Below are 14,664 nucleotides of genomic sequence, written 5' to 3' on the forward strand. Positions count from 1 at the left end.
TCCAGACACACCCAACAGAACCTCTACCACCATATTCAGGAGCACCAAACCCGGCGCTCGACGAAGACATCCAACTGCACGAAGTGACCGCAGCCATACAGACTTTGAGAAGACACACAGCTCCAGGAATGGACCACATTTCTAATAGGATGCTTGTTAACCTTGACGACCCGTCGCTCTTGGAGCTCACCAATTACTTCAATAATATCTGGAAGGAAGGAACAATACCTGAGGACTGGAAGACCGCGGAAGTTCGGCTGATCCCGAAACCAGGAAAACCACCCAGTATAGAGAACCTCCGGCCCATATCTCTTACTTCGTGCATAGGAAAACTCCTGGAGCATATCATCCTCAAAAGACTTCAATCCTTCCTCGAAGACACGGGAAAACTGCCCCCAGAAATGGTGGGCTTCCGACCCCATTTATCAACGCAGGATATACTGCTCCAGCTCAAAGAAGAAGCAATGAGACCCGCAACTCGTAATTCTCCGACGGCTATATTGGCACTGGATTTAAAGGGCGCTTTCGATAATGTAAAACACACGGCCATCCTGGAGAAGCTGAACACCCTGGACTGCGGAATCAAGACCTACCAGTATGTCAAGTCTTTCCTCACAGATCGGAAAGCCATACTCAAAGTAGGGGACCACACCACGGACCCCTTTCCAATAGGAGGACGTGGAACTCCCCAGGGGGCTGTGCTATCTCCCCTCCTCTTTAACATTGCTCTCATAGGACTCCCTGCACTACTTAATTCTATTCAGGGTATAAATCATGGTCTCTACGCGGACGACATTACCATCTGGTCCACCACGGGTTCAGTGGGAGCAATGGAGGAGCGCCTACAGGAAGCAGCGGACGTAGTAAATGGCTACGCAAGGTCATGCGGGCTGAGCTGCGCCCCTCAAAAATGCGAACTATTGCTCGTGTCTCCAACTAAACAGAAAGCTTCAGAGACACCCACCATCGCCATACACATAGATGGGCACATTATCACCCCTGCTCAAAGCATCAAGATACTGGGCGTCACCTTTCAGGCGGACAAGAAAAATATCATAACAATCAACAAGCTCAAGACCATGACCGAGCAAGTCACACACATGCTCAAGCGCATAACAACTAAGGCAAGGGGCATGGGTGAATCCGATACACTCCGACTCGTGCAGGCGTTCGTCATCTCGCGGATCACTTACGCAATACCCTATGCTCTGCTCTCAACAACGGAATTGAAGAAACTGGACACCATTATACGAAAAGCCTACAAGCAGGCTCTGAGCCTACCAGTCAGCACCTCGACAGACAAACTGCTTCGTCTCGGACTCAACAATACAGCTGATGAACTCATAGAGGCACACCTATCCCATCAGAGGGCAAGATTAGGCACTACAGAAACCGGCAGATCCATCCTTTCGAGACTTGGACTATCGATTCCGCTTCAACACCCAACACCCGAAGTCACAGACATCCCGCATGATATCAGGCGCCACATTACAGTACCTGTGCTACCGCGAAACATGCACCCAGTGCATCACGCCGACCGCAGAGAAGCAAGAGCCCGTGCTATCTCAAAGCGGTATGGAAGCCATCCTGCCGTGGCGTACACGGACGCGGCCCTCTATCCCGGAAGGCGGGCCTCAGTAGCAACAGTTATTATAGGCCAAGAGCACCGCACCAGCGTATCACTGGACCGAGCCAACCCTCTACTCGCCGAGGAAGCGGCCATTGCCTTAGCGCTTACCCAAACTCAGGTTGAGACCGTAATTACTGACTCTCAACAGGCTTGTCGCAACTTTTCCAGCGGGAGAATACACAAAATTGCACTTAAAATACTTCAACAGAAGCCACTAAGAAGACCCGCCAAGATAATCTGGGCGCCTGCGCACATTGGACTCTCAGGGAACGAGATTGCCCATCTCACAGCTCGAGAATTGACCGGCCGAGCACCTGAAGAAGAAGATCTGCGTCCGCTTCCTCTAGTCTCGTTTCATGAGATTACAACGCACTATCGGCTCCAAAGACAAACGTACGTCCTACCGCACAAACAACTACCCAAGGGTCACGATAGAATACTTCGTGCCCTGCAAACTAATACTTACCCCCACCCTAGCAGAAACCACCACATAGCCTCCACCCTGTATCCCCGTTTGTGCCGCTTCTGCGGGGAGTTTGGAACACTTTTTCACATGGTCGGCGGCTGTACACAAAGCCCACTTGACCCGCCCAATCCATTCCACACCTATGAGCTTTGGGAGAGCGCCTTGGCCAGCTCTTCCCTCGACGTCCAGCGCAAGTTGGTAGAGAGGGCAGAAGACGCGGCCCGTGCCAATGGACTCCTGGAATGAGGAGGCCACCCTAAGGACTCTTTAATAAGAAACAATAAAAATGTTTAGTCTCTCTCTCTTTCTAACCACCTCCACAGTGTGGATTGGCCCGCATTTTTTCTTCTCGCTTTCCGAGCTCCGAAAGCGGGCCCACTGAAAAGGGTTCCAGACAAATATTTAGGGTTCCAGACAAGGGTTCCAGACAAAATTGGATAAATCAAAGAGAAACTAAATTCGCTCCAAGAGCGACTTTTACGGAACCCCTTTCGTTTGGGCCCATTTTTTTTTCCCGGAGAAAAAATGCAGACAAGCCGGAATGGTGAACGTTCGACTAATACGACAATTTAGCCGTCGGCTGGGGAAATTATAACGCAGCCGTGTAGTCCTTGCAGGGCTGGTTTACCTTACCTTCTAACGGTTGCTGCACAATAAATCTCCTCATGCGAGACAGTTAATTACGCTCCTCCCTAAGCTGGCTGCTGTCTCGCCGTCCTTTAGCACGACGGAAAACAGCTGCACCCGGCATCATTTCGTGTGTACTTCCTTAAAATCGCATGTACATTTCCTGGTGTGCAGGAATTAACGAACAATATTTTCTTCCTCGAAAGAAATTAAATTTGATAGCTGAGGAAGAAGATTTTTGGGGGTCAATTTTGTCAACTTTGCTAGTGGCGGTCCACGAACAGAAGGCTTGTTGCAAATAGTAGTGAGAGAAGACCGGCAAGTGGGCTAATTTGAAGAACTTTCCTAAGTGAGGCCAATCAAAAAGTTGTCTCCAATAACGCAACGCGACTACTACACTGGTTTTTTTTTCCTAATGCAAGTAGAACGGAATGCTACAGCAAGTTCTTTTACACCACTCCAGCTCTCTCTCTCATCAGCCAATGTTTGATTAGCGACAAACCTCTGTATAGTTGCTTGCAAAAATGTTTAGCAGCTGTTATTCACGCATCCATTGAATTATTTCTTAAACTGGGACCCCGAGCAAAACGCACATATTTTCTTTACACGTTCCTGTACGTAATGGGAATGTATACCATTCTGCCGATGGAGGGCGAGGAGGGAGTATGCTACACAACCAGTCCTCTCAGGGTATTCTGAGGGGTCGGGTAAGTTGTCAGGGGTGATCGGACAGAGTAGCTCTTATTAGCTTATTGCAACAGGTTGCTAATATCCCCCAGCATTTCTATCGCCTGAGCCATAAATGGGACATGGTGGCAAAAATCTACCCCGCCCATTCGCGGACAGAGAGCGGCGGAAGAACAGTGCACCAACACATTGCGTGCTGAGAGATGTGACGTCAGTGGAGCCGGCAGCGGCATTCATTCCGGTGGCGCTTCGCACGCAATGCTCTCGACCACAGTTCAAGTCTAAGCATCTGCGGACGCACCCATTGCCAAGCTACTCTACGCAGCCCGACCCAACTTGCACGCTTTATAAAATGGTGTGTGCAGCGAATGTAGGGCTGAGTAGGCGGTAAAAGAAGATGAAATGGGAAGGACGCATACCGACGAAATACCGGTACTGGTGAACTACGAAGGGACTACCAAGCAACCAATGCCGCTGCTAAATCAAGGGAACGTAACCAGTGAGTATGTTAGAGGGCAAATCACGGTGAACACGGTGTGCAAGATGCGTGCGAGAAACGCCGTATTGCGAGCTCTAAAGCCAAAGCGTGGCGTTCGCATCAGGCTGAGCCTCAATCAAGTCCGCGAAGCAAAGAGATAAGACGTTTACGCACTCTTAAAAGATCCACCATTTAAACTTCCAATATTTTTTTTCATTATGTTTATATTTTCACGAGGTTAATAAAGTTCTTTATAGTTAGGTAAAAACAATCTTGTGTGACCGCGAAAGTTGGTTGTTCAAGCCGCAAGTGTGCCCACGCTAATTTCTAGATTTAAATAAAAACGACGCATGGTATGGCCAGCTATGTACGTTTTACGCTAGTTATTCCTGCGTTTAAAAAAAACGACGCATGGGACGGCCACCTATGTACGTTTTACGCTAGTTATTCCTACATCTAAAATAAAAACGACGCATGGTATGGCCAGCTATGTACGTTTTACGCTAGTTATTGCTACATTTAAAAAAAAAAACGACGCATGGGACGGCCACTTATGTACGTTTTACGCTAGTTATTCCTACATCTAAAATAAAAACGACGCATGGGATGGGCAGCTATGTACGTTTTACGCTAGTTATTCCTACGTTTAAAAAAAACGACGCATGGGACGGCCACCTATGTACGTTTTACGCTAGTTATTCCTACATCTAAAATAAAAACGACGCATGGTATGGCCAGCTATGTACGTTTTACGCTAGTTATTCCTACATTTAAAAAAAAACGACGCATGGGACGGCCACCTATGTACGTTTTACGCTAGTTATTCCTATATCTAAAATAAAAACGACGCATGGGATGGGCAGCTATGTACGTTTTACGCTAGTTATTCCTACGTTTAAAAAAAAACGACGCATGGGACGGCCACCTATGTACGTTTTACGCTAGTTATTCCTACATCTAAAATAAAAACGACGCATGGTATGGCCAGCTATGTACGTTTTACGCTAGTTATTCCTACATTTAAAAAAAAACGACGCATGGGACGGCCACCTATGTACGTTTTACGCTAGTTATTCCTACATCTAAAATAAAAACGACGCATGGGATGGGCAGCTATGTACGTTTTACGCTAGTTATTCCTACATTTAAAAAAAAAAACGACGCATGGGACGGCCACCTATGTACGTTTTACGCTAGTTATTCCTACATCTAAAATAAAAACGACGCATGGGATGGGCAGCTATGTACGTTTTACGCTAGTTATTCCTACATTTAATAAAAACGACGCCTGGGATGCCCAGCTATGTACGTTTTACGCTAGTTATTCCTACATTTAAAATAAAAACGACGCATGGGACGGCCAGCTATGTACGTTTTACGCTAGTTATTCCTACATTTAAATAAAAACGAAGCATGGGACGGCCAGCTATGTACGTTTTACGTTGGATTTCGTCGCTGGCGTTTAATAAAACTTATCTAGCCCAAACAGGTAAATTCATATTGACATGACAGGCCACCTATGCCACCACAAACCTTTACGTCGAATTCGTAATACAGTTTTCTAATCGTAAAGTTTACTGCGGCACAAACCGTCTGCGGAAAACTAGCTCACCCTAACATTTCAGTCAGCGTAAAACGAATAGAATAAACGTGCGTTTCGAGGCATGAAAAAAATCACATACTATGTCCATCCGTTAATCAGGCCCACGTCGTCTGGTTTTGGCGTTTTATATTGACAGCTTTCTAACAGCGGGAACCCCTTTTGAAGCCACGCTTTCTAAACAGCGCATTCAGAACATTCCCTCCAAAGGTAAAAAAAAATGCGATCTTAGCTACACAAAAGCCAGAAGTTTGCAGGATAATGCGGCGTGGAAACATCACAAAACTTTGCGACTTTTAAGCACAGCAAAAAAAAAAGTTATAGATGAGTTTTCCGCGTCCTGGTCTATACGACGGGAGTGATGCAATCCTCCATACGAGGGCGAAACGTTTCTTTTGCTTAGCCCAACCTATGGGGTCGACCTGTGTAAAGCAAATAGAAACTCGCCCTTTCTGCACACCTTTCAAATGGGTTCTGTATGTTGCAGAAGACCATCATTATTCCCCACGCAACGTCCCTGAAAAGGCAGGGACAGCATTGTTAACATGTAGCAAAAGAAGAAATAACGCTGCTTGAATTGTAAATGAGAAATTCGCAATCTTTTAATGGCGGACTTCCATCGAGTGAAATTTGATAGCGAAACTGTGCCTCATCTGGGGCCCACTGTACGGCAAGAGTAAATTTATAGTGGAGCCCACTCCCGCCTCAGCAGAGGAAAGACGAGTCGTGAAAAATGACAGCGCCGATGTACTTGGGGAAAGCGCTTGCAAGGTTCGCCAATAGTTTTGTCCTGCTGGGCGAAACCTCCTCGCCAAATCTTTCTTTCACGTTACGAAACGCCAAAAGTTGACTTCCGAAATTTAAAAAAAACTACGTGTCCGCCTGCTACCTAAGGACTTCCGCCGCATACCTAGCACAGACCGTTACTTATAAAAAAGAATTCATATATATGCAGTGCATATTGTTTGTTTGAGGCTGAGCACGAGGACGCGGGTTCGATTCCCCGGGCGCTTTTCTGATGGAGGCGAAAAGCAAACACGCCCGTGTGTACGAGATTTCGGCGCACGATAAAGATCCCCAGGTGGTCAAAATTAATCCGGAGCCCTCCACTACGGCGCGCCTCATCGTCTGCGTTGCGTCGGCGCGTTAAACCCTACAAATAATCAATCAATTATGTTGTTTGTTTGTTTCCTTGTTTCTGACATACTTAGAATGTTTTTATCCATTTAAGATGCTAACCCACGAAGTTAGTTCTAGCTTTGCTATCTTGTCTGGTTCACAACCGGAGCACGTCCAACTCATTAAATTTTTCAGCGGCGTTCCCTATAGGGAACCGATCAGCAACTATGTCAAATCGAGATTTTAAGCAGGCTGAGCAAATGGGAATAGAAAATGTAATCTTTCCATACCCCTCCCGAAAAATCATGCACCCCTCCGTCTAACCACGACGATAGTTTAACGCGAAGCTTTCTCGTGATGGATTCTTTGGATGGACAATCCCGCACTGCGAGTATGTGCTACTCTGGAGCTACGCACCACAATTCTAGAATGCCCACAGCAAGTCTCGGATGTGCACTCCGTGGGCCTAACGTTCGGGTTTGGGGTGTGCAGCCCGAATCGCTACTTGCTACTTCGAGTTCGCTTCAGCCATGTCAAAATGGAGCAATCGGATAGACGCCGGCTTCATAAGGCCCAGGTTCGATTCCGGCAAAGCGCTTTTTTTTTTCACATCATCAACAATCATCCATCAACATCGTCAGAGAAAGTTGGCTTTTCTGCAGCGCGTATTGGCGTACAACGACCTCAGTGAGGAGCCTGAAGCTTTGCGTTATAGGCTTTAGGGTAACGCTAAAATTCACCGCGTACTTCTTCGAACTCGAAACCATTAGAAGGCTATATTTCATGAAACGCGTTGGGAGGTACGGAAAATCGGTTGTACAAGAAATATAAACGAGCCGGAGAGCCTACAATGCGAAAGGAAACAGCTGCACCGGAGGAAGGTTCTCAGAAAGGACGACGCAGCGCGCGTCGGGAAAGGGTTAAGAGCAGCGCCGGGAGTGGGTAGGCCGATGTTGCCTTTGCAGTACGAGCCTCCTTGAGATGTGAAGGCACCCCAGGGGGCGAACAGGAGGCTCCTGGCGATAGCAAGCGAGTGAAACGTGCTTCGGAGGGTGCTGTGGAGGGAGCTGGTCAACGGTGTGATGGGCGCGGCAGCAAAGTTCAGCAAAACGTTTCACACCAGATCAACACTAGGCTTTTGCCCTCAGATTCCTCAACATTTCTACGCCAGAGAAGCCCACGACCTGAACTTCACCGCTGGAATCCCGTTTTCCAAAGAGAATAGCAAAGTAGCTGCAATAGACCTAGGATGGCAACTCCAGCTGCCGGCTTGGCAGAATCCTCTAAGAAGTTATCGGCCCCTTCATGCTATAGAATCTAAATGCGATTTCCGGCATTCGCGGGCTCTTCCAAAGCGTACTGAAGGTGTGCCACACCGGCTGCGACTTAACGTTGCATACACCCGAAGCTTCTTGTTTAAGCTGGACTGGGTAGAGTCGCCATTGTGTAAAGTGTGCTCTACTATCGACACCATTAGGCACATTTTAAGCCACTGCCCGTGATATGCTAGTCAGCGGGCGACAGCATCGAAGGGACTTGTGCGACTCCGACGTGGAGGTCCTCTAGAACTCTCACGCTTCCTTGGACCCTGGCGAAATCGTGATGGGGCAGTGCTGGGAACAAAAACTCTGCTTGCTTTTCTTGCGGAAACAGGGCGAGAAGAGGTTCTGTGAACCCTCTGAACATATACACTTTATATAAGTGTGCATCTCCCCTCCCCCTCCCCTTTCTTTTTTTTTTCCTTTTCTTTTTCTCTCTCTATTTTCCCCTGTCGTCTCACTGTAAGCACCCCATCTGGAGTAGCAAGCCCTACCGTTATTGGGGCAGACCTCTTCAGCTTTTATGAAAGGTGTTCTCTCTCTCTATCCAAAAGATTTCTAAGCAACACCCGGCATAATTTTTAGCAGAACTTCTTTCTTTAGTTAACCTTAACAAAACTCTTCTCTGTTAGCTTTGTCCCAGCATAGTGTCTATTTCAAAGCGCGCAAAATCACGGTTGCCTTCTCGCCGTCTACCAAAGCTTGATGGCTGTCTTGAATTCGAGCGAAGTGTAGGCGCTGTGGTCGCTGTAAATAGACTTACCTTAACCAGCAAACGTCGTCCTTTTATGTGCGCGCCCCTGTCGTGTTTCAGATCGTTTATCTATAAGGCGGTGATGGATGCAACCGCCACTCAAATAGTACGTGGGAGTAATGTAAACGGGCAGCATATTCGATTGGTACACCATGACTGCCCCAATCGAAGCGAACTCTGTGGTGTTTGCTTGTATTTATTTCTGAATTGCGGCAAATGTCTCATCAAATAAACTGCGCTGCCAGCCTCTCCCATGGAATTCACAACATGCACCCTGTAGTGGTACTCACAAATTGAGCAGACAACTTTCATCAATGAAGCATAAGCACCCTCGCTTATACTCACTATACGCCCCGTATTGACCAACGCCCGTATTACTACACCACCAGGGGAGAGATAAATATTTAACAACGACCGTAACGTTGTACTGTATACTCCTCCGCAGTTTTTTTTTTTTTTGTGTGCAATTCGTTTCTTGGAGTGCACTCCGTAACACAGATGAACCTTTGTTTTCGTTGGTAATGGTTAAAGTTGGCTTCCCGCCGCGGTGGCGCAGTTGCTAAGGCGCTCTGCGGCTGAGTCCAGTGACGCGTGTTCGATGCCGGCCGCGGTGTCCGCTTTTCAGATGGCGGCGTAAAGCAAAAACGCCCGTGTATCGAGATTTCGGCCCGCATTTAAGATCCCCAGGGGGCCGAAATTAATCCGGAGCCCTCCACCTTGCAATGACATCAGGAGGTAGCACGTACGCGTGTGCGTCGCGCGGCATCGTAATCATCGTCATGCCGTAATTCTCACTACCTGGGGGCGTGATTCACTCTTCATGCGATAAGGATATCATGATAGTACCACTGATAAGTAATGGTAAAAGGGAGTGGGATGGCCCACCTATTGTACCTTTCCTACCGTGTTCTATATTTAGGTGAAGGCCTTTTATCTCTACTCTTCATAGAACGTAGTGTGAGGTACCGAAAATCGTGAGTTACGGAAAATAAGAGCGGGAGCCGGGAGCACGCCGGGAAATGGAAAAGCCACGCCATAGGAGGGTTTTAAGAAATAGCGACAGACCGCTCGCCGGGAGAGGGAAACAGATGTGCCGGAGGAGGGTATACGCCGCTGCCATACGGGCAATACAACCGCCCTGAGAGGTGACGGTACCGACGGAGACGAACAGGAGGCTCTTACAGATGGCGAGGGAATGTAACGAGCTTCAGGAGGCCCTCTCAGGGGGCTGGTTAAGTGGTTCTCAACGTGGCGGCAAACTTGAACACGATTTTCAACGGCAGAATAACAGAAACTGCAACTATAAGCAGTTGCCTTTACGGGCTTAGATAGTTTTAAGCATCACCCGTAGTTTTATTTTCAATTCCTTTAGAAATCATTTAACCTTGTGATTTAGCTTGGCCAGTCTCCCGGGTTGTCGAAGAGGACGACGATGAAAATTGACGTCTAGATTCTTGTCTTTGATATGAACGACACCTGCGAAAACCGTGACGGTAGAATGGCTGCGCGCAGGTCGTCGCCTTTGCATGCGCCGTGGTAGTTCCAAATAGGTGGCGATCTTAAATAAGAGGCTTTTGTCAACTAGCAAGCTCTGGAGATCGAACGCTGGATATATTGCTTGTGTGGCCGGAAGCATAACCACTTAGCCTCTTTTTTTAAGTGCGAATGCACTTCTTAAGCGAGCTTGAAGCGTCCGCCGCTTTCCGCATTCCGCCGCCGTCCGCATAGCAACAGCAGCGGGTGCGCGCGCTCCTCGTCTTCCTTGGCAACGGGGGGAGATGGGCGCGCGTTGCCTGGCCGCTGACATGACACATACCCACGTGGGGGATTGGCCAGGAATCTCCTCGTCTTCCTTGGCAACGGGGGGAGATGGGCGCGCGCTGCCTGGCCGCTGACATGGCACATACCCACGTGGGGGATTGGCCAGGAATCAGGCGTGAGAAGGGCTAATGCACCCGCTTAAAGGAGTACTGACACGAAATTTCAAAGCTGAGATCCGCTCTGGCAATCAAGTACAACGACAACACAAATAGGTGTCTGTGCATGGCACATACCCACGTGGGGGATTGGCCAGGAATCGGGCGTGAGAAGGGCTAATGCACCCGCTTAAAGGAGTACTGACACGAAATTTCAAAGCTGAGATCCGCTCTAGCAATCAAGTACAACGACAACACAAATAGGTGTCTGTGAATAAATGCATCTTTCTTTCTTTGTAGTTGTGTGTGTGTGTGATTTCTCTTTCGCGAACATTACCGAACCGCGCAAATTCAACTCCTGCATTCGCACTTTCACATTCTTCCCCTCGGGGAAATGCGGGGAAATTTTTTACGTCTTGCTCGGCTTAAGTTTCCTGGGCCAGTTTATAATGCCTCAGCATAATGATTAAAGATTTCTATCATGGTTTTACCCCGACTGGAAAGAGCAACTCGAAATAAATTATGCCGTTGCTGCCCCAGATTCCTACCCACCTGGTGGCACATTGCGCATGGCCATTCGTCGGATCTGACGAAAAATGGCAAGACCCTTCTCTAAGACGGCTACTACCTTGAGCGTAACTACCCCCAGGTACACGCTTGCAAAGGCACACGTGACCGTCCCTACGCTGTAGTGGCTTCTCAAGAAGGGATATAACATACGTGCATCGGGCTATAGATTTTAATAATTTTATTTATAGAATACAGTAGGCGTACCAAATACCCAAGCAGCCGACCTGTTTGGCGACTTGTTTGCTAAATGGCCGGATTTCGCGTTTCATGCATTCTCTGACCTATCGAAGAAAGGTCGGCTGTCATTCCTTTAACTACTTTTTTTTAGAGTAAAGGGTACACTGATAAGTTACAAAAACTGCTAGATTGAAGCTGTCCAGCTCTCTCAGCATCCTGATGCGGATTTACGGTTCGACATACACATTTCATGACCTTGTTCTCCCAGACTTTCATGAGTACCAAGTTATTTAAAGCTGCTTTGCGAATGCCGAAGAAAGCCCTGAGTTTTACAGTGCATTTTTTACGCATATCTCTGCAACGTTAAACGTCCTTCAGTCCCCACCGACCTACCCCTTTCACAGAGATTGGGCAGACAAGCTGAGTTATTTCCATGTTCCCCGGAGGGCGCCGTAGTACATGTTACACACATTTTTATGCCTTCTCTAAGGACTCAGAAAACGACTTCGTAGTGCGTTCTGCACAAATACATTTCATGTCACTGGATAAGAAGACCTTGGATTTTAAATTCGTAAATTTCTTCTCTACCTTCCAACTACCCCCATTTTCTTCCACCTGGCACTCCCCTCATCCGCTCTTCTAGTTTCGATCAGCGGCGATGCCGCACGTATGTTTCTGATAACGCGAGATCTTGGTATCGTTTCTGATGAAGTCGTTAAGCCACACCCGCGATCTAGATCCGATGGAACGCGCAGTACGACCACAAACAGCACAGCCGCTAAAATTGGAATTCTTCCTCAATGCCGACATTGTAGAACTATCAAACAATATCATAGTTCATATAAAGGAAAATAAATAGACTTGGGCTGGCCATGTAGTGAGACGAACCGGCAACCGGTGGAAAAATAGAGTAACAGAGTGGATACCAAGAGACAGGTAGAAGGGGAAGGCCAAAAATACGATGGAGGGGTGAAATACGGAACATTGGGGGTAAACAGTGGACTCGAGCAGCGCAGGACAGTAATGGTCGGAAGTCAATGGGAGAGGTTTTCGTCCTGCAGTGGACCTGAGCAGGCTGCTGCTGCTGATGATGATGATGAAAAATAATACAGAGCGATAGGAATGCTGTGAGCGCTGGCTACCGTCTTTATTGAGCGGGTACAGTGATTCAAGCACGCCAACACGTGTGAGCTGAACTTTGGCCAAGCATAGGGCGATTTCTAATTCCATAATTGTCGCTGTTAGGTGAAAGCCCTGAATGACCCACTGGACGAAAAAAGCCGGTGCCCATCATCGGCGTCCGTAACAGACAAACGGCTCCTTGAAAGCGTTTGACACCACAAGGCGTACCGCTGCGCGTGCTTAAACTCGGCAGAAGCCGCAGGAGGCTCCTTCAGAGGCATTCCGTAGCCCGATGCGTTCCAGACAACAAGCATAAACTCGGCAGCAGCGAGAGGTGGTCGTCCATGCAGCAGACAATAGATGAAGAGAGTGCAGCAACGCACACGAACGAGCGAATACGCAATCAGTTAACTCCCCCATCGCCGTCAATTCTCCCCATTGTGGCAGGAAGGAGCAACGGTGCAACGCCTGGGAGACAGATCGAAGCCATTCCAAATTTTCTTGGCTGAACGCAAGGCAAGGCGTCTTAAGCGTCCCGATTACAAATTCCTTCTACAACACAAGGTGGAAGCAAGGTGTCACAGGCGGTCAGCTGGGCATTCACATTTTCGCATTCACAACCAGTAAAAAGGCATCAGGTGTCGTTGAACTTTTTATTAATTTCCGTTTTTTTTTTGCGCTTTACTTCACCTCTCTCGAGCCAACTTCTTGACACCTTCCCGACGTGAAGGGGGGGCTAGGAAGATGCCAAGAAGTTGGCTAGTCAGAAGCGAAGTAAAACGTCGTAAAAAAAACCGGAAATTAAAAAAAAAGGAAGTCCAAGGACAACTAGGGCCGTTTTACTGGTTGTGAATGCGAAAGCATGAATGTCTAGCTGAACGCCTGAGTAATTGATTGGTTTTGCTAATATAACAGTGGATGGATAAACACTTTTGGAGATTTGCCGTTGGTTTTACGCACGAAGCAAGCATATGCACTTGTTGGAAAACGAAAAGAGTAACCTGCAAAAGTTGTGGTGAACGTGAAGGGTAGTTGACCACACCTTTTGTTTCAAATTACTCTTTTCTTTTTTCAACAAATGCATACGCATGCTTCGGGCGTAAAAACGACGGCAAATCTCTAAAAGTGCGTAGCCATTTGGAGTTATACTATCAGAACCAATCAACTAGTCGCGATGTTCATTCTCGTAACTAAAAAACTAGCGAAATTTTAGCTATCCTGAAAGATTTCTGTGTTAATCAAGGCAATGTTTTGTAATCTCTTTCAACTCTTTTACTTGCCCGCTTCCCTGTCAAACAAACAAAAAAATAAAGATAGTTGCTTTTCAGTTCCCGACGTATAAAGCGCAGCAGTTAAAAAGAGGAACGTATAAATAACGACGTGAAAAAGTGCCTTATAAACTTGCGGTTTACGAACTTACGCTGTACAAACATTACGACATTTTTTTTTTCCTTCTCATGCATTTTATCTTTACCGGTCTACAACAACCCCAGAAGCATAAGAAAACATTTTTATCTTCCTTTTTTTTACTTCTGTACATCTGTCTTCTTGTGTGAATGTAAAGATGAAAGAAGAACCAACCATAAAGCCAGTTTGAACACCTGCCGTAAACTTACCGAACGTTCAATGCGAGCTCGTCCCCCGGCACCTCAGGGAGCACGCAGTGGCCGCAGTAAAGGTCGCAGGAGTATAGAAACAAAAATCGCGGTGCACGTGTCCAGTGTCTAGTTGCCCGGCACAACACACCGAAGAGTAAACGAGCGTCCCTCCCGGGCCACTCACCGGCGCCACTCGTAAAAGCGCCTCTGTTGGCTGCCGCCCATAAAACCGCTATCAACGACTCTCATCTTTCGATCTGCCAAGGGACAGTTGCGCGTGTGAAAGCAGTCACGGGAAGCACGTGTCGTACTCACTTCGCAGTCCGCCGTTCACACGTGGCCACTGTCCCGCACGCTTCACGGCTGGTCTCTTCGAAGAAGAGAAATCGACGCGGCTAGTCGAGGCCTCTTGGGATGAGTCTCAGCGGGAAGCTTCGGCCGAGAACTTCGATCCAGGAGAGGTGTGTGTGACGATATAAAACGAATTGATGACGAAGAAAACTGCGAAGATCAGCACACAAAATTGTATAAAAGCTGTCTGTCCACGGTTGCTGCAGCCGGTCTTGTTTTCTGAGAAAACGAAACTATCGGGTTGTTGGTA

The 14,664-nt window shown here is 47.6% G+C and overlaps 1 protein-coding gene across 2 annotated transcripts in view; it reads right to left on the reverse strand.

The window, feature by feature from the left end:
* Window positions 1–14,159, reverse strand: part of LOC144174726 (cell adhesion molecule Dscam1-like) — a 388,470-nt gene extending 374,311 nt beyond the window's left edge. For both annotated transcript variants that reach the window (XM_077703557.1, XM_077703558.1), the window contains exon 1: window positions 14,082–14,159. The gene's annotated coding sequence lies outside the window, so the exon portion shown is untranslated. The remainder of the gene's footprint in view (window positions 1–14,081) is intronic.
* Between the last annotated feature and the right edge of the window lie 505 nt (window positions 14,160–14,664).

The sequence above is a fragment of the Haemaphysalis longicornis genome, unplaced genomic scaffold (genome assembly GCF_048455015.1).
Source record: "Haemaphysalis longicornis isolate Haplotype H1 unplaced genomic scaffold, Haemaphysalis longicornis Haplotype H1 scaffold_3, whole genome shotgun sequence".
Lineage (NCBI taxonomy): Eukaryota > Metazoa > Arthropoda > Arachnida > Ixodida > Ixodidae > Haemaphysalis > Haemaphysalis longicornis.